The sequence below is a fragment of the Ictidomys tridecemlineatus genome, chromosome 2, assembly GCF_052094955.1.
Source record: "Ictidomys tridecemlineatus isolate mIctTri1 chromosome 2, mIctTri1.hap1, whole genome shotgun sequence".
Classification (NCBI taxonomy): domain Eukaryota; kingdom Metazoa; phylum Chordata; class Mammalia; order Rodentia; family Sciuridae; genus Ictidomys; species Ictidomys tridecemlineatus.
In genome coordinates this window covers 131,562,180-131,582,007 of record NC_135478.1, presented here as the reverse complement: position 1 = coordinate 131,582,007, position 19,828 = coordinate 131,562,180, and positions in this window count along the sequence as shown.

The window sequence follows — 19,828 nt, the reverse complement described above, 5'->3', positions numbered from 1 at the left end:
TTGCTTTATGTAACTAGTTGTGCAAATGTTCTGTCTCACTGGCACTGGATTTCTACTCTGCTGGATCTAGAAATTTAAGTGGAAGCTGGTAAGGTGTTTTTAGAATGCTCCTCTGGAAGTGATAGCCAGGCACAGTGTGAGGGAGATGTTTGGATTTCTCCTCTGGTAGTGAATTATGCTGAATGAACACTGGAGACCAATATCCCTGATGAATATTTATAAAAAATAACTCAACAAAATACCAATAATCTGAATTCAGCTACATAGTAAAAGAATTGTACTCTATAACCAAGTTGAATTTATTCCTAGGATGCAAGGTTGGTTTCAAGTTTGAAAATAAATCAGCATAACATACCACGTTAACAGACTAAAGGAAAATAACAACAACTCAACTCAATTGATGCTGAAAAAGCAAGACTCAAAAAAACTCTTAACAAACTAGGAATGGAAGGAAAGCACTTCAACAAAATAAAGACCATATTAAAAAAAGATATACACCATACTCATTGGTGAAAAATAAAGTTTTCCCTCTAAGATCAGGAATAAGAAAAGGATAATTGTGCTGTGAGTGGATAATTATGAAGGTAATGCATTCCACTACTGTCATGTATGAAATAAAAAAGAAAAAAAGAGAAAAGGATAATATGTGCCTACCACTTCTATTCAACATGGGACTAGAAATCCTAGCCAGAATGATTGTGCAAGAAAATAAAATAAAAAGCATCCAAATCAGTAAGAAAGAAGTAAAATTATCTCCGTTCACAAGTGATAAGATCATATGTGTGAAAATCCTTAAAAATTCTACAAAAATTATTAGAACTAATAAATGAATTCAGAAATTTGCAAAAATTAACACAAAAACCAGTTGTTTCTATATAGCAACAATGTACATTAAAAAAAGAAATTAAGGGGAAAATCCCCCTTTGCATTAGCAATAGTAGCAAGAAGAATTGTAAACAGGATCTTGATGGGATATTTTTATAATAACATTCATCACAGCATTATTCACAATATAAAAGACACAATAGAAAAGAGGTAGAAGCAACCTAGATATTCATTGATAGATGACTGGATAAAGAAAATGTAGTGTATACATAATTATTTGGTGTCTTAAAAGGAAGGGAATTTGATATATGCTACAACATGGATGGACTTTGAAAACATTATGCTAAGAGAAATAAGCCATATACAAAAAAGACAAATACTGAATGCTTCAACTAACTTGAGGTGTCTATACTCTTAGTCTCTTAGAAAGTAGAATGGTGACTGTCAAGGACTGGGGGGAAGGGGAGGGAGTGTTGAAAGGTGGGTATAGCTTCAGTTTTGCATGATGAAGAATTCCAGGGATTTGTTGCACACTATTCATGTAGTTAACACTACTGCACTGGTCATTTAAAATTGGTTGAGATGGTAAATTTTATATTGTGTGTTAAAAAAATCACAATATAAAGCTTAAAACCTTAGAAAAGAACAAGAGTCAAATAAGACAGAGTAGATATGATAGCTATTCTTCCCTAAGTTTCTTAAATAATATGTGATAGTTTAATAAAACCTAAAAATATTTGTTGTGGTACTCAATGTATGTAGCAGAAATATTTAAGACAATCATATTTCTTAAATGGAGATGGTAAAAAGACATAGAGGAGATTTCAAAACTTTACCCAAATTGGTAAACTGTCAAAGGCAGTATGTTATATATTGTAATATCCATAGGAAACCACCAAGATAATTATGTAAATAAATATATTCAGAAACACTATCAAAAATCAAATGGAATCTCACAAAATGTTCAAGTAACCCACAGGAAGGCAAGAATAAAAGAATGAAACATAGAGGAAACAATCAGAAAATCACTAACAAAACAGCAGTCTTAAGCTCCAACATATCAAGAATTACTTGGTCTAGATAGTCATCTAAGAGATTGTCAGAGTGTTTTTAAAAAAATGACCCAACTATCTGTGGTGTATGAGAAACCGCTTCAAACACAACACAGAAAAGTAAAAAGATGAAAAAAGATTTGTCACACAGACATTATTCAAAACCAAAAGCAAGTGTTGCTGTATTGTCATCAGATAAAGTAGACTTCAGAGGAAAGAGAATTACTATGGATAAAGAGGGAATAACTCTAGTAAAAGGTGTGTGAGAACGATACATAAAACACTACATGTCATTGAGTTAAATTAAAGAAGATAAAACTATTTGAGAAAACTATTTCATGTTCATCAAAGATACTTTAAAAATATGAATCCAAATGCATCTAATATTCAGTGCAATCCCAATTAAAACACTGGTGGCTTTTTAAAAACTGGAAAACATCACACTGATTTTAAGCTTTATGGAAACTCCAAGTGTCAAAAATAATCAAGATGCTATAGAAGCAACAGAGTAAAGTTAGAGGACTTACACAGATATCCAGAACTGTTAACATTACTTAAAGCAGGTGGTATTGGTACAATAAATAAAATTCTATTTATCCATAGAATAAAAATAAGTAGTATGAACATACACTCACATATAGAGTTACCCGATCTTTGACAAATGTGGGTTATAAAGAGCATAGAATGTTATTTTTAATAAATTTTGCTGGATCTATATTCACAAAGATATCCTCTTCATATCATCTACAAAAAAATTAATTTCAGATGGAATGCAGAGTTACACGTGAAGGGCAAAACAGTAAAGCTTTTAGAGGAAAGCAAAGTGTAATCTCATGACCTCAGAGTAGGCAATGAAGACCTCTAGCCATTAAAAGAAACCCTAATTTAACTACATTAAACTTAAGAACTTATGTTCAGTTAAAGACACTATTAAGAGAGTAAATAATATGAACTGCAGAGATGGAGAAAAAACATAATAATCACAATATAAATTCAGTGAATTTTGATTATTTGAAGATTTCATATTTTTAGATTTGCCTTCTTGCTAAAATATATTTGTAAATCCCTAAGCCAATACAGTATTTCTGTGGTCATCTACAAACATGTGCAGAACAGTACAAAATTTGAGTCACTTGATGTGCGTGTCCAGCTGAGGGTGAACAAGAGATTGCTTTGCCTATTTACACTCATGCAATAAATAGGTGTCCTTTGTGGATCTATTTAGTGCCTCTTCTATTATTGATTTTGTTGTTTTAAATAGCCCCCAATCTTAGTGTTTCCAGGGGCAAGAAAGCTGTCATGTGCCATGTAGAAAATACATGTGCTAGAGAAGCTTCATTCAGGCATGGATGTGTTGCTGATGGCCATGAGTTCAAAGCTGATAATAATCAACACATGACATGCTACCTCCAGAAAAAGAGGAAATTTACCAGTGCAAGACCATTCTGCAAAGTTCTAAACTAACATCCATAATGTGTATGATGAAACTAAAGAAAAATGGAAACAGCTAAATTTATAAATTCATGAAATGACAATAGTTAAAAAAGTGCAATCACTATTATACATTCTCACCAACTTTAAAAAAATCTATATATGAAAGAGATCTTGTAGAATTTGCCTTTCTGTGTCTGACTTATAACACCTCACATAATATCTTCCAGTTCCATCCATTTTACTGTAAATGATATGTTTTATTCAGCTTTTCTGTTGCTGTGAACAAAAGACCTGACAAGAACAATTTCAGAGGAAGGAAAGTTTATTTGGCTCTCACAGTTTCATAGGTATCATAGATGGCCAGCTCCTGAGGTATGACAGAACATCATGGTGGAGGAAAGTGGCTCAGAATTTGGCCACCAGGAAAGGGAGGGAGAGGGACAAATGTTCCACTTACCAAAGACAAAATATACACCCAAAGGCATGTCCCAGTGACACCCTCCAGACATACCCCATCTGCCTACAGTTACTACCCAGTAATACCTCTCAGGGGATTAATATACTGACTAGGTTAAAACTCTCATAACCCAATCATTTTGCTCTAAACTTTCTTTCATTGTCTCACACGTGAGCTTTTGGCTAAATCATAATATTAGTGTCACAGCAATTTTACAGAACTATCACAAAGAATGAGAACAGACTTAACTGACAAAGAACTTGTTTCCAGAATATATAAAGAACTTCTACTACTAAATAAGAAGACAAATAGCACAATAGAAAACTAGAAAAATACTTGAGCAGATAATTTAACAAAGGATATTAAAAAAAGTCAGTAGACATGATATATGTCCATTTCATTAAACATTTGGGAAATGCATATTAAAAAATTACACCTTGTACCCATCAGAAAGAAACATGCCACTTTTTAACAAACTATTTGAATCACCTAAATTTTCAACTCTGAGGGGAAATCAAGCTACGAAACATTCATGTGTAACAATATTGTACAACAAATAATATGCATTTATTTCATAGGAGAAAGATAGGAAGGAAATTTGTCTATATGTTAAGAATGGTTGTCAGTGGTTGGTGGGAATATAGAGGTAACTGATTTTTCTTTACTTTTTTTTTCTGGATATTTCAAGATATACCACATAAGTATGATGACTTTAATTTTTTAAAAAATTTACATTTCTGCTTTCTGTAAAAAGAATGACAACTTTATCATTCACATTTTTCTAACAAAGATATATCTGGTTTTTCTTTTTATGCCAATAGACAATTTGGATGTCTCTGTAGGGTACTTGCTGACATGGAAATTACTTTTCACATTAGAATTTAAAATGCATTATGAAACATTCTAAATGAATTTGGGAAGAAGAGATGGCATCTCATTCAAAATAAACATCCCGATTTCTGTGTTGTAATTCTGAATAATAAAAATCTCATCACAGAAATGAGAATAAAATTGCCTCAGCCATCTAACTGTTAGAATATCAGCCATAAGAAACCATACAGAATATAACAGAATTAGACAATCAATCAATTTGGGGCACCCTGCTAGGGTTTTACTACAATATTTTACTGGCAACCAATATTCTATCTTGCTCCTTATAAGAAAGGAAGAAGAAAGGTAATACAAAATTCAGATTTTGAAGATTCAGACTTATAATTATCTTCTTCATCAGAGAAGCTGAATGAAGTAACTCGATGGTACAGATGTCAAATCTTATTTAGCTCTTAAACTACGGCTTTAACAGACACTTGGCTTTCATAAATCTATGTGGTGTCGGGCTTGGAGGAGTCTCTGCATTTGGCTGAATAGGGTCTTGAGTTTCCCTCAGATAAAGAACCCTGATCCTGGCATCCTGACTCTCCCTGCAGAGTCAGCTCAAGACTGCTATGATTTCTTGTTTTGGTGGAAGCATCTCTGCCAAGTTCCTAGCTGTCGAGGGTGAGAGCGAGGATGCTGACAGGGAATTACCACCTCACAGACAAAACAGCTGCTACCGACTTAGACTTAGTGCATCTGTGGAGAGAGTGGCTGCTGGTTCTACCTGTGCTCTGTAGCAAGCTCCCACATGGGAGGCAGATGAGGGGAACTTATTCTGGCAGATATGGACTGCAGTGGAGATGAGGAGAGAGGAAAACAAATGGAATTTGGCATCCTCCAAAGTGATATGGGATGAGAATCATGAATTTTCCCTTTGATCAGAAAGGAAATAAACCTGAGGTTTTGGAAATGAGGACATACGGGGTATGATTCACACCATCTAAGGTGAGAATGTAGAGGCTGCCCAACATTCTGAAAGAGGGGCCAGGTAAGCAGGGCTCTTGGAGGAGGCTGGGCACATCCCGGCTCCACTTGGTGCCATGGAAGGGGCAGAAGGAATAGAAGAATACATCCAGACCCTGACCACATTGTCCCTGGGAAGTGGCATAGAGGGATGCCCTGCATACTCATACCATGTGAAAGTTGACAGGAACCTATAGAGCCAACCATCCACACACCAGCATCAAGGATCTCTCGCTGTGTGCCTAAAATCTGGAATTCTCACATGAAAAGATGTACAGAATAATAAAAATCTCCAATGAGCAGAAACCAGCATTGTGCATGGATTATATCCTAATGGCCTCTGAAGAATGCCCCCTCTTCTGGACAGCCTATCTCCTGCAGCTTGGGAACGATTGGAGACCCTGGCAGTTGGAGATGGTGGTGGCCCCCACAACTGAGGCTGTGAGCTGGGCACAGTGTCATGGACACTTGAAAGGAGCCAGCTTCCCCCATGGCTAAGAGCAGATAATGAAGTTGAGAGTATGAAGGGTGAACCAAATCAACCTCTGCCCTACCCCAGCTCTCAGTGTGACCTTCACCAGAGAAGACTCATCATGGGAAGAGCACTGGGGGGGGGGGCAGGAGGTGACACTTGTGCCTAATGTTTTAATTTCTAAATTGAAGTCGTGTACTGTGACAGAGACCTATTTGTCTAGGAGATTGAGGTCAACATTATCAGAGGCTGAGGGTTTTCAAAGGAGTAGGTGAAATCAGAAAACACCCACAAAAACTTGCCTTTGGGTGAAGTCAATCTTATTTGTCCCACATGTGTATAGTACTTAAGAGAACCATTTAGTGTCAAGGGAAAGCTTTGGTCCTGATTTAGGGTTCCAGGAAAGTCTGGCCCCAGGACTGTTAAAGTTTCTGTAAAGTTATAAAATATCCATGTACAGAGATGTACTCACTTGGACAGAAATTTCCTTAGTTTTTTTTTTTCAAGTGACCCAAGAAGATATCTCTTTAAGTTCAAAATGCAAAAATTTATATATATGCATTATCCAAATGTCTAGGGGGCTTCCCATGGCACATAAAACACTCCATTGTCATAGCATCAGGTAAATTCAGCCTGACACTGTTGAGTTTACCTGAACACTGAAATAGCAAAAGATAAAGAAATCTCCAGACATCTCAAAGTAAAAAATTAAAAGGGGGGGAGATGCAGCTCAGTGGTAGCATGTCCTGGGTTCAATCCCCAGTACTGCAAAATATAAATAAATAAAAATAAATAATAAGAAGAAAGAAATATATCCACCTCTTTTTGGCTCACTGCAAACAATCCCCTTTCCTATGTGACTTAGATGGGTCACCCAGGTGCTCTTCCACCTAGGACAAGGCCAGCCCAGGCTTCCCAAAGTCCCATCTATACCTCATTAGCAGCTCTTAGTGCAGGATGTGTATGGCCCCTGATCAGCCAGAACAAAATGCTTTTCAACCACCGTTGGTTCAATTTCTCTTTTCTTTAGCCCCAGTACCTTGGCCACCCTCAGCCCTCAGCTGTGTGCAGCCCCTCCCAAGTACAGGAGGTCACAGGTCAAACCTCCTTGGTCTTCTGACCAAATTACCACCCTCTTCTTGTTTCCCTACACAGTTCTCTCTAATCTCTGTTTGCTCCAATCTCTGCAAGAAAACCCTCTTTTTGCCTAACTCTGAGATGCTTCCAGACTTTAGGGTCATTGGAGCAATCTCCTCTCCCTTGAATAATCCGTTTGAATTAAAGTCCATCCTATGTCTGCATTATTTTTTATTTGACAGCCCCACTGATTCCTTTGGAAGCCCCAAGCCATCTCCACTGGTCAGGCCTGGTACTTTTAGCACAGAGTCATAGAGGGTTATAGTAAAAGTACAGCCTGTGTACCAAAGTCTGATACAAATCCAGTTGTAAATCAGAATTAAATGTCCTTCTTTCTTGCCTCCACAAATACACTTCCTCCCAAAAGCCGAAGGCCCAGTTTTGTTTTAGGGCAGAAACACAGCAGTGATCATTCAGAGAGGGGCAAGCCTACAGGTGTGCAACCTACAGTTTGAGTGTTCTGAGACCTTGATTGGACACAGGCTTATCCAATGCTCCAACAGACAGACTGTGAGAAACCTCAGGTCAGGGGCTGGCTCAGAGTGGCAGGTAGTTATTTGCGGACCAGTGTCCAGGTCAGGTCTGGTGGGGGTATCTGAAGAGTCCAGGAAGGAAGGAGAGGTTGGATGCTGGACTCCACAGAGTATACCAGGGAGGCCCTGAGGCATTCTTCCAGCCTCCTCCATCTTCTGGCTCCCCATGCATGTTGTCCTTGAACTTGTCATATTGACCTGGAATTAAAACTCACCATTCTTTGAGTTCCTGAAGACAATAAATTTTCTTAAAACATTCATGACCACTGGAAACATGAACAAACTTTCACAGAGGGGCAACCTTGATGCTAGGGACAAGATGCTTCCTCAACAATGGCAAAGGATGAGTGGTCAGGCTCTTTTGCCACACTGGGGTTCCAAGATCATCCCACTCCATTCCAAAGGAAGACAATTTCCTGTTGCTTGGCCTCACTGCAGGCTCAGGTCTCTGTTAGGAATACTTGAAACTCAGAGCACAGCAGAGGCTTAACTTGGAAGGCTGTCCTAGAGGTGCCTTGGGGCCAAAGAGAAGGCCTGGGGCATTGGTGGAAAGACTTAGCTGTTGTATTGCAAATGCTGCTTTTCAGAGACAGTGCATCTTCATCCTTGCCTGAAAGCTCACAGTTACCAGACATACCTGTGTTTCACAAAGGATGATGCAACTGGACCAGCCAAGGATGCACCCAGGGGTCCAGGGCTGTGCTTGGGCCCATAGGAACAAGGATGGAGCCTAACTCTTCTTGCTGTGTTTCTCTACTGGTCTTTGATGTAAAGTTCCCAGGCTTCTCCCTGGAGGATGTAAACACCTGCTGCTTGGACATGCTTTCCCATCTGATCCCAGGAGGGGATTCTGCTGAAGGGGACTTCCCTTCCTAGTAGGGGCTTATTCTCCATTATCCTGGAAATACATCTTACTCCCACTCAATGCATGAGTCATATGTGGCTAATTTTGGTTCGAATTTAAGATCAATCCCAGCCTGCTCTAGGCTCCCTTACCACCCTCCCCTGCAACATCCTCACCTGTGCTTTCCTACACCTGCCTGCACAGTAGAGTTGATTACTTGGAATCAATACCTGGATCACCACTTGCTTGTCCCTAGGCTTAGTTTGAAGTTGAGCCAGTTTCCAAGTCACCTCCCTTCTCACTTTGGTCTTCCAATGGGTAAACCTTATCATTGTCCTTCTTTTTCCTCTCTCCATGAACTGAAACTCAAGAACCTTTTCTGTAGAGCATCAGATGGTAAATATTTGGGGCTTTGTGGCCATGTGGTCTCTATCCTCTATGACTCTGCTTGTAGTGGAAAGTAGCCACATACAACACAGAAATGAATGAGTGTGGCCATGTGTTTTAGTCAGCTTTTTTTTTTTTTTTTTTTTTTTTTTTTTTTTTTTTTTGCTGCTGTGATATAAAGACCCAAACAGAACTGCAGAGAAACTCACAGTTTCAGAGGTCTCAGTCCACAGACAGCAGGCTCCGTTCCTTGGGGCTCAAGGTGAGGCAAGACATCGGAGTGAAAGAGTGTTGGAAGAGGAAAGCAGCTCCTATGGTGATCAGGAAGCAGAAAGGGCAACTTCACAGGCCAGATACAAATATATAACGCCCACTGCCTCGAGCCATACCCCAACTGCCTTCAGCCACCACCCAGTTAATCCCATCAGGAATTAATTACCTGATTAGATTAATACTCTCAACCTAATCATTTCCTCTCTGAACCCTCTTGCATTATCTCATGTGAACTTCACATATAAGCTTATAAACCATATGTTTCACGTCACATATAAATCATAACACTGTGCCAACAAAACTTATCACACTCACTGGAATTTAAACAAGGAATTCCATCTTGTCACCTATTAGGCATCTTTATGGCAGCAGCAGCTTCCTCTGCACTCTAACCCAGTATCCTGCCTTTTTAATGTTTGGGATGGGACCAAGCTCAACATGTTTCAATATGTGTGACTCTTTCCATATTTCAGTTCGATATTATAGGATTCCTTCAGTTTTGCACGTCACCCTCACTTCCCTAATGCCGGCCTGTGGCAGTTTCTGAGAGATGAACTCACCCTTTTGTCAGCATGACAGGTAGTGCCCTATGCTGAAATGTACCAATAATGTATCTTTATTTCACCTGCAATGCTCCAGTATCATAACTGTAACTCTACTTCAAACCCATCATAGGCCAAATTATTCCCCTTAACGTACACTTAAAAATCAAATGGTTCCCACTTTCCTGTTAATGGCTCTGAAAACAACAGGATGAGGCTTTGATAAACCATAGGGCGGAATGTACATATTAAAAAATGAAATGCATTTTATTTTTTTAATTATAAGGTTAGAAAGGTAAAGGGAAATGATGTAAGGAATAAAATTTAAATTGTTAAAAATACCAGTACCCAGAGATAACCATAGTTACCATTTCCTGCTTCTTTAAATAATTAATGCAATAATGTAGAAATGATCACACATTAAATTTCACTCAAAATATAATTTTAATCATTGTGCTGTGTGCCATCATACAATCATCCATCACTGGGAAGTTAAGTTGTTCTGACTTTTTATTACTCTGTCTCATACTTGTAGGAACATCCCCATGTGAAAATGCTTTTCTGTATTTTTAATATTTCCTCAAATAGATTCCCTGAAATAGGATTACTGATTGAAATTTATAATCATGTTAAAGCTGTCTTTACATACTGTCAAATTGCTTTCCATGAGGAATATCCCAGATGGTGCTTCCACATAGGTGTGGTGGGGGGGTGGAAATCCATCTTGTCACCATCACCAGTGTTGAATATTAACGTGTGCATGTGTGTGTGTGTGTGTGTGTGTGTGTGTGTGTGTGTGTGTGTGTGTGAAGCATGGATGGAAAAAAAAGGAATAGCAGAAAAATTTTTATATAATAAAGAATGGCCTCCAGTTCTCCAGACACTGCTGTCATTGTGGCTTTATTTTCTATGTGTGATTACATCCACACTCTTAAAAATAAACTTTGTCTTCTTTCTCCTATTCATCACATTAAGACAATATTTATCAACATTAATGGCATTGACATAAAAGATTAGGACTTATTCACTCAAAATGCAGTCTATTGTTCTGCCATCCTTACTTCTAAGCTCTGATGGTAATGACAATTTAGAATGCTATTAGCTATCTGTTCTTGATCCATTAACTTCATCAGTATCTCATTTGCCTTAGGTAATGTGGATCCTAGCTTCTTGACCTTGTGTCTTTGCCTCCTTCCTTCCATCTCTTGATTTAACTCAAATATATTCGTACTTTTAAAAGGTCCTGGTTAATAATATCACGGTCTTTTCTATAACTGCTGTTGAGTGCTTCGGGCATTTTCATAATTGATTATAGAATTTACAAATCAATAGCAAACACTTATCCATCAACTCAGCAAAGCAATGAATACTTCAAAACCTTCTCCTTCCAAACAAATATAAAATAGGAGAGGGAGAATAAGGCATAGCAAGGCTTGAGCATCAGATGAGAGCATCTCTATCAAGTGAACACAAAACAATACAAATCAAATAGCTACTGGCTCTCTGGGCTCTAGGCAGGGCAGGCATAGCATCAACAGGGGTGGGCTTCTCTCTGAACTGTTCTGGAGAGGGAGTACACTGAGCCAAGTTCCTAAGGACTCTTGGGAGGGGCTCAGCTACCATAGTGCCAGCTGAGGTGCCAAGTTGTTACCAGAGGCCCTGGCCTCAGGGGAGTGGAGAGCCTGGCTTGGAGGACAGAGCTGTAAGATCCCAACTGGGGCTGGTGGAGAAAGCCAAGGGCTGAGAGAGACGGGGAGCAGGAAGGAGAGAGAAATAAAAACCTGCCAACTCCAAAGAGACCCAAATGTCAGACCAAGTGGAGAGACCAGACAGGCTAACAAAACCATAGGCAGTTCCTTAAAACGATGGCTAGCAGGGTTGGGGTGGGAAGAGAAAATGGGGAGATATATGTTAAAGGAGATGAAGTAGCAGTAGAATGAACCAGTCCAATGATCAAACCCACAACAGGAAGACTATTGCTGATAATAATGTATTGTCTTCCATTTTTTTTTTCTAAATTAATAGATTATAGCTGTTCTTGCCTCAGCGGGGGAAAAGGAGTGAGATGAATTATATTAACTTGTTCCACAATAGTAACTATTATACCATATAAATAATCGTATAACTTTGTGTTGTGGATTTTAAATATACTTAATGAAATTTATTTTAAAAGTGAATAAAAATAAAGTTGAGGATCTTTGGAAGTCAAATGGGTTTTCACTTTTCCCACTCCAACTTCTGCAAGGGGATTCCTTGCTGTGATTTCCCTTCTGGAAGGGGATTCCTTGCTGTGATTTTCTTCACTCTGTTCATCTAAGTGCACCCTTCCCTGTCGTAAGTCATCCAGAAGCTCAGGAAATCCCTCTCTTTCTTTCTTTTCTTTTTTCTTTTTTTTTTTTTTGCTTCTGTTTACTTACTCTTTTTTGTGTTGCATTCAATAGAGTTTCAAGAGGATAAAACTAAATGCAATATTAATTTTTAAATTATTGCAAAAAATATGGGTAATCGAAGTCACCTCTTTATTTTTACATATCTTTGCTTACTAGTAAAATTTAATTTTTATCACATACTCACTAAGTCCTTTGTGTGTCCCTTGGGACTTGTCTCTCCATGTCCTTTGACAACTTAAATTTTGGGTCTTATCGTTTTTCTTAACAATATGCCTGAGCTCTTTATACATAAAGAGTGCTTTTTGTATATAAAAACTCTGTTTGCTGCAATTTCTTTTCAAGGTGTAGTTTAAGTATAATGGTTCCTCTAAAAGGCAAAACACCCTCCTACCAATGCCTTATTTGTATTTTAACTAGTACTATGGTCTGAAAGTTTATGTCTCCCCAATTTCACATGTTGATACTTTACCTCAATTGTGATAATACTAAGAAGTGAGGGCTTTGGCAGTGTCCTTTGGGCCCTTTGATTAGGCCCAAAGTTTCCAAGCTCATAAATAAGGTTATGTCCCTATAAAAGAGGCTGAGTGAGCTCATTAGCTCCTCCGCACCCTTTGCTTTTCTCCATGTAAGGATGCAACAAGAAATGCCATATAGCAGGAATGAGCCCTCACCAGACCCAGAGTATGCTGGTGCCTAGATCTTGGACTTCCCAACCTCCAGAACTGAGAACAAATTCCTGTTGTTTTTAAGTTAACCAGTCTATCGTGTTTCCATTATAGCAGCCAAGATGGACTAAGACAGCTAGGATCACAAAGCTGCTCATAGATCCCCTTGGATTCAACACAAAATACTTGAGCATATCATTTTGAAAACCTCCCTCTAGCTCTTCCTGATTCGGCTGAGCAGTACAGAAACCAGATTAAACGTGGGTAGTCTGAGTTGCCCAGAGAGAATATCATGTGCTCCCTTTAATTACTTGTTACTTAACAACTTGATCTATTTATGTTTATAAGAATCAGGTGGTGCCAATCTGGTTCATGAAAGAGCCACTTGATGGAGTTCCATGTAATTGCACATGGGCTAATTACATAAATCAGCTATTTGTGTTCCAAATTGAGCTTTGAAAGCTGTTCTAACTCCTTCAATTGTTCCCCACAAGCAAATAGAGTTACACCCAGAAAGCCAAACTGCCTAAAATAATCAAGGGGCTGCTACATTATTAAAGCCTGAATGTCTGTTGTAAAAGCCCACACCTGAGTCTAAACAACTTCACACTCTCAAAGTGGGGGATGCACCACCTCCTTCCCGGAGCCCAGGGTAGATAAAATGAGATAGCTATGTGTTAGTTTGCTAGGGCTGTTACAACAAAGCCACAAACTGGAGACTAAAACCACAGAAACTTATTTTTTCACAGTTCTGAGAGCTGAAACTCCAGGGTCAAGGTGTGGGTAGGCTATTTTCTCTGAGGTTTCCCTTCTTGACTTGTAGGTGTGTTCTCTCGTGCTTGTCTTTCTGAGAGTGGCAGTGTCTTAATCTCCCTTTCTTATAAGGACACCAGTCAGACCAGATAGGGCCCACCCCATCTTAACTTACTCACCTCTTTAAAAACTGTCTTCAGATACAGTCACATTCTGAGGTGCCTGGGCATTAGAACCTCAACCTATGAATTTTGGAAGACACAATTCAGTCTACAAACATCCAGGGAAAATGCTTAATAGGTATGAGTATCATAAATGTCTGCAACTCTTTTAGGATGAGGTGAGGAACATGGAAGAATGATCAATGTCCTTCTATTAAGAAGAAGTACCTAGTAGCCCATAGGGCAATGGATGCTGTGGTTCACTCACTGCCAAGGATCAATGCCCATGGCACTTGGGGATATTATTTCCTTTATGCAATGTCTGGAACAAATATCTGTAAGTGGCTACTCATCACAGCAGCCTTGGTGACTTTTGAAACAGAATGCCTCAATATTCTCTCAAACAGCACTAGGCTAGTGACCACTGGAGGAGGTATACTGGAAGATGTTATGGCCCCATGAAATTCTGAAACCATAAGGGGCTTTATAGCCTGGGGCATTAGTTCTTCAGTGGTGGGATGATGCTAGAGGTAGAAGGTGATTAATAATTGGTGACTGAGTGCTGCATCCAAGAAAACAGAAAGTGGACCATTTGGAATCTTGACCCACCAGGCTCACGTCCTTAGCTCCCTGCAACCTCATGCAGTTGGTCTTCTTTCATCATGGGAAATGCCTGCTGTGTTGATCTGATAAGCATCCAAACATGCCTAAATTCAGGTGTAGATCCTTGTCTTCATTCTCCCACTGACTTCTGTGTGATGTTAGGGGAGCCCCTTTCCCAGTGTGGACTTGATATTTCTATCTGGAAGAAGGGGATGTTGGCCTTGGAAAGTTTTAGCTGTAATACTAGCTCTGAGAGGAGGATGAACTTTCTCAGAAGAGGGTCTCTTGCTGGATATTCTGGCTACCACTGACTTTCCTCTGCCTTACAATCCAATCCCAGCAAGTAGAAATGGGGACAGGACAATGATATCATTGGGTTCATGGCCAGTATGGAAAGCAACATATGTCTTCTTATAAGGAACTTGATAGTTGCCTAAGGAGGAAAATTTTCTTTTGAATAAATGCCTTAGCTTTTCTGATTTTATTTAGTGGTAGATGTATTAGCTAGCTTTTCATCCCTGTGGCAAAATACCCGAGGGGAAAAAACTAAAGGAGAAAAGATTTACTTGACTCACTGTTTCAGATTTCAGTTCATGGTCAGCTGGCTCCATTGCTCTGGACCTAAGGTGAGGCAGAACATCATGGTGAAAGGGTGTGGCACAGCAAACCTTTTCACCTCATGGTGCCTGGGAAGCAGGGAGAAAGAGAGATTGAGCAAAAAAGGAATCAAGGACAAGATATACCCTTCCAGTATCTATTTTCTCCAGTTAGCTCCCACCTCCTACAGTTTCAAATAGTCCATTTAATCATGACCCCATCATTGTATTAATTCATTGCTAAGATTAGAGTTACCATGATTCATTCCCTTCCCCAAATCCCCACCTCTGAACATTGATGCACTGGGGACCAAACGTCCAACACATGAACCTTTAGGAGATTCCACATCTGAACTATAATGCTAGGAACTATTTTTTGTGTATGTGAAATTAGAGCTTAGTTTTAGAAGAGTCAGTCCATTTGGCACATAAGTGAGAAATTCTGATTTCTCTTACAAAATTATGCTGCATGGAACATGGCAGTGGTGTGGGCCTTCACAAAGACTAGCTCATGAGAGCCACCTGCTAAATGGCCAGGTATTGTGTGAGTCATTTGTTTAACACAGACACCAAGAATAAAATTATATAAGCCTACAATTAAGTAACTTTAAAAACAAAGGCAAAAAACACCCAAACCTCATCACTTTCTAATTATTTTATTCATTATTTATTCATCTTGTGCTCACTTTAACATCTATGGTATTTATATAGTAGAAATCCTGTATAATGGTGCACCATGTGTATCTGATTGTTGAACATTTACCAATACTTAACTGATTATAGTTCTAAAAATAGCTGAAGTCATTTCTTGCTTAGAAACTTCCATTGGTTTTTCCCTGCTGAGAAGGGAGAAGTTAATTAACTCAACTCATTCAGGAACTTGCCTATACTTTTCCTAACTTCTGCCTATTGACACGGTCCAAACAGTTGTTTTTGTTTACTTTTATTCCAATCCCATGAGCTTCTAATTGACAATAACTTCCAAATCTATGTCTCCAGTTCTGCTCTTTCACTCAAGTGCTAACTGTCAACTGTCTGGAACAATTAAATATGTCCATACTAAACATTTGGATGTTTAATAGGAATTTCAACCTCATTTGGAGAAAAACTAGTTGTGATTTCAAAGTCACGTTACCCACTCACCCCCATGCACACATCTCTAGCTGTCTTCCTCATGCCTCATTGTGGCATTAATAGTCACCATTTTTTTTTTGAGCCAAGAACTTAAGGACCATATCTGAGTCTCTTTTATCTCACCCCATATACAAAATCCATCAGCAAGTCTTATTAACTTTTAAAAAAATCCTGAAAACTATTATTTTTCACCATTTTCAATGTCACTTTCGTAGTCCAACTTTTTCACTCTATTCTCCTTTTGCTCCCATGGTTTCTGAAGAAAAGTCCAATCATGCCATCATGAAATGGATACTGTCTGATCTACTGAATTGCTATAACGGACTGAATGTTTATGTATGCTTAAAGTTCTTTGCTGATGCCATGATTTTGTTCTTTTTGAATGCTGAGTAAAATTCCATTGTGTATATATGCCACATTTTTTATTTGCAGGTAAATGGATGGTTTTGGAGAAGATAATGCTAAGTGAAGTTAGCCAATCCCTAAAAGACAAATGCCGAATGTTTTCTCTGATATAAGGGGGGTGACTCATACTGGGGTAGGGAGGGAGAGCATGGGAGGATTAGATTAATTCTAGATAGGGAAGAGGGGTGGGAGGGAAATGGAGGGGGCAGGGGATTAGCAAAGATGGTAGAATGTGATGGTCATCATTATACAAAGTACATGTATGAAGACTTGAATTGGGTGTCAATATACCTTATATACAAACAGAGATAAGAAAAATTGTGGTATATATGTGTATTAAGAATTGTGATGCAAAAAAAAACCAAAATAAAAAACAAAGTACATGCATAATAGCATAAATTGGCATGAACATTCTTTATGTACAAAGATAACTAAATATTGTGCTCAATATGTGTAATAAGAATTGTAATGCATTCCGCCGTTGTCATGTATTTTTAAAAAAGATTATCACCACAAGTTAACAAAAAAATTCTTTGCTGAAATCCTAATCCCCAAAGTGATATTAGGAAATGGGGACTTTGGGATTAGGTCATGCAGGTGGAGCTTTCACAAATGGGATTAGTGCCCTTAATAAAGACACACTAGAGAGCTAGCCAGCCCCTTGTGCCATGTGAGGACACAGTAAAAAGACACCAAGAAGCTTCTCAAAAAACTAGGAATGGAACTAACATATGACCCAGTTATACTACTCTTTGGTATTTATCTTAAAGAATTAAGGTCATCATGCTATAGTGTTTATAAATCCATGTTTATAGCAGCAAAATTCACCGTAGCTAAACTATGGAACCAGCCTAAGTGTCCATCAGTGGGTGAATGGATAAAGAAAATGTGGTATATATATACAATATGGAGTTTTATTCAGCCACAAAGAAAAATGGAATTATGTCATTTGGAGGAAAACGGATAGAACCAGAAGCCGTTATGTTAAATGAAATAAGCCAAATTCTAAGGATCATATGTTTTCTCTCATATATAGAAGCAAGAGAGGAAAAAAAGAAAGAAAGGTGGTGGATGGGGACCTCATGAAAATCAAAGATACATTAGTAGAGAAAAGGGACAAAGGGGTAGGCGGTGAGAAGGAAGGGACAAAGGGGTAGGCGGTGAGAAGGAAGGGTGAAGTTTGGGGAGTGATATTGGCCAAATTATAATGTGTGCGTGTACAAATATGTAACAACAAAGCCCATCATTACGTACAACTATAATTTCCAGATAAAAATAAGTGGAAAGAGAAAAAAGTAATACCATGTGTGGACCAGGAAATGCACCCTTACTAGACACCGAATCTGTTGGCACCTTGATCTTGGACTTCTATCCTTCATAACTGTGAGAAATGAATTATGTTTGTAAGCCACCTGGATTACAATATTTTCTTATAGCAGCCCAAACATACTACCAGTCATGAAGTTGGGCATGCTCAGCAGCACTCCATTAACAAGTGGAAGTGGTACATATATGATAGGCCCAGGAAGATCCTGAAGGCACAGGTAAGCTACATGAAGAAGTGGCCCAAAGGCCCATTGTCCCCCTCCTGCTGCACTGCCTCCTCTCCCTTAGCCTTCACCTGTGACCTCATGGGGATTTCTCCATGATGGGTTGACAGAGGAAGAAAAGATTCAGGCTTGGTTTACAGATGATTTTGCATGATATGCAGGCACCACATGAAAGTGGACAGCTGTAGTATTATAACCTTTTTAGGGACATCCCTGATGGACAGCAGTGAAGGGAAATCTCCCCAGTTGGCAGTGCATAGGGCTGTTCACTTCATCTAAAAGGACAAATGGCCACATGTTTTATTGTATACTGTGGCCAGTGGTTTGGCTGGATGTCCAGACTCTTGGAAGGAATATGATTGGAAAATTGGTGATGTGGGAGTCTAGAGAAGCGGTATATGGATTGACCACTCTGGGTAAAAAGCATGAAAATATTTGTGTCTCATGGGGATTTATACCAAAGAATGACCTCAGCAGAGGAGGATCTTAATAATTATATGATTAGGAGGACCCTTTCTGTAATCATCAATCAGCCTCTTTCCCCACCCACATGTCATCACTCAATGTGCTTATGAACAAATGACCAAGGTAGTAGGGGTGGAGGTTACACATGGACTTGGCAATGTAGACTCCCACTCCTCAAGATTGACCTGGCATAGCTATTGATGAGTGCTCAAAATGCCAGTAGCAGAGATTCACACTAAGTTCTCAGTATGGCTTCATTTTCTGGAGTGATCAAACTGGTTGGTTATATAGGGCCATATTCCTCATAGAGAAGAAAGCATTTTATTCTTGCTGGAATAGACATTTTACCCTGAATGAAAATTTGCCTTTCCTGCATGCATACTACTGCCAAAACTACCATCTGTGAACTTACAGAATGCCTCATGCAGTCTCATGGTATTCTTCACAGCACTGATCTGATCAAGGCACTTGGTTCAAAGTGAAGTGCAGAAATAGGCTGATGCAGTTACAGCACCAGCTAGGTCGCAATACCTTAGAGAGCTAGAACAAGATTCTCTGGGAAGCTGTATATACTGTGCATTTTCATCCAATATATGATGCTTTTCCTTCCATAGCCAGGATTCTTGGGTCCAGAAATTATGGGGTAGAAATGGAAGTGGCATTACCCACTATTACCTCTAGTGATTCACCAATAAAATTTTTGCTTTCTATCCCCCAAGCAGTATGCTCTGCTGGCCTAGAGATCTTAGGTTCAGAGGAAAGAGTGTTTCCACTGGGAGAAACAACAATATAATTCTTTTGAACTAGAAGTTAAGGCTGCCACTCAGCTGCTTTGGGCTCCTTCGCTCTCTGAATCAGTAAAGAAAGAAGGAACTACTGAGTTGGGGTGGATAACTGATTCAGACTATCAAGGGGGAAACAATGGAGGTAAGACAGAACAATGTCTGGAATACAGAAGATCCGTTAGGGTGCTTCTCAGTACTACCATGTCCTGTCCATGATTAATGTCAATGGAAAACTATAAAAACCCAATTAAAGCAGGACAACTAAAGTCCCAGATGCTTCAGTAATAGTCAGACCTTCTTATTATCTTTATTTGGAGGTTAAAGATGGTTTAAGATATGAATGAGTGACAAATTGACAAGTGGTGGGCTATAATAGTTAATTTTATGTGTCAACTTTGTTAGGCTGTGGTGCCCAGTTGTTTGGTCTAATACTATTATAGATATTACTGTGATTTTTAAAGATGCGATAAACATTTTTGAACAGTAGACTTTTTAAAAATATATTTATTTTTTAGCTTTAGGTGGA